Source organism: Propithecus coquereli, unplaced genomic scaffold (genome assembly GCF_000956105.1).
Source record: "Propithecus coquereli isolate 6110/MARCELLA unplaced genomic scaffold, Pcoq_1.0 Scaffold156, whole genome shotgun sequence".
NCBI classification, from domain to species: domain Eukaryota; kingdom Metazoa; phylum Chordata; class Mammalia; order Primates; family Indriidae; genus Propithecus; species Propithecus coquereli.
In genome coordinates, this window is record NW_012140080.1 from 913,975 (window position 1) to 915,567 (window position 1,593).

The following is a 1,593-nucleotide window of genomic DNA, read 5'->3' on the forward strand; positions in this document are numbered from 1 at the left end:
GACCTTTAGGATGATACACTTGTGCTTAATAAATAATAAGTACTTTTTTCTTTCATATGATTCTTAACATTTTATTTTCTCTAGCTTAGTTCATTGTAAGAATACACTATATAATACACATAACATACCAAATATGTATTAATTGACTATGTTATCAGTAAGAATTCCAGTCAATAGTGGGCTATTTATACTTAAGTTTTGGGGAAGTTGAAAATTATACATGGATTCTCAACTGTGCAGGGGTTGGCACCCTTAATCCCTGTGTTGTTCAAGGATCAGCTGTATGTTGAAAATGGTGAAGGAAAAAAAATCAACCAAGAATACTTTACCCAGGAAATCTATCTTTCAGAAAGGGGGGAGAAATAAAAACTTTCCCAGACAAACAAAAGCTAAGAGAATTCATCACCACTAGACCTGCCTTAATCAATTACTGAAGGGAGTTACTTAAGCTAAAACAAAAGGCTAATTAATAACATGAAACATACAAAAGCACAAAACTCAATGATATAAGTAAAACAAAACCATATTCAGTATACTCTAGGACTGTGCTCATAGTGTGTAAAGTAATTTTATCCCTAGTACAAGGGTTAAAAGACAAAAATATTAATGACAACTAAGCTAAGTTATCAAGCTCAGGAGTCTGAAGTTGCTGTGAGCATGATGACGCCACTGCTCTCTAGCCAGGGCAACAGAGAGATACTCTGTCTCCAGAAAAATAAAAAAATAAAAAAATAGTCTATGCTTCTTGCACTGAATATAGTATAAAGGGATACACATTACAAAATGATGTAAATTCTGACATCAAAAACATACAATGTGGGATTGGAGAAATAAAAGTGTAGAGTTGTATGCAATCAAAGTCAAGTAGTTATCAGCTTTAAATAGGCTATTATAAATACAAGATGTTCTAGTTAGCCTCATGGTAACCACAAGGCAAAAATCTTCAGTAGAAGCACAGCACAAAAATAGAAAGTATTCTAAGGATACCACTACAGAAAACCATCAAACTACAAAGGAAGACAGCAAGAGAGAAAGAAGCAAAGACACTTTCAGGAATTCCCATTTGGGTAAAAGTGGGAGACACTACATTAGCTGCTAGCTATAAGGGGACTGTATCTGTCACCATTAACATGACCCCATTTGTACTCATAAGTTAATTAGGTTGGGAACAATACAGATTAGAATAAAATAATTTTTGCACATGGGTTTACATTTAGTTCTTTTGTACTACAGTTAGCAGGAAATTCTGCATAAATTTTAAAGTATGTTCCCCTCCCCTCCATCTCTGTCCTTTTTGCATTCTATAAATTGCATCCCCAGGGCAGTGGTCCTGGAAATTATTTTGTGCCATGATCCCATTTGGTAGCCTGATGAAATCCCTCCTTAAAAAACGCTTTTAGGGCCGGGCGCGGTGGCTCATGCCTGTAATCCTGGCTCTCTGGGAGGCCGAGGTGGGCGGATTGTTTGAGCTCAGGGGTTCGAGACCAGCCTGAGCAAGAGCGAGACCCCATCTCTACTAAAAATAGAAAGAAATTAATCGGACAACTAAAAATATATAGAAAAGGTTGGCCGGGCATGGTGGCGCATGCCTGT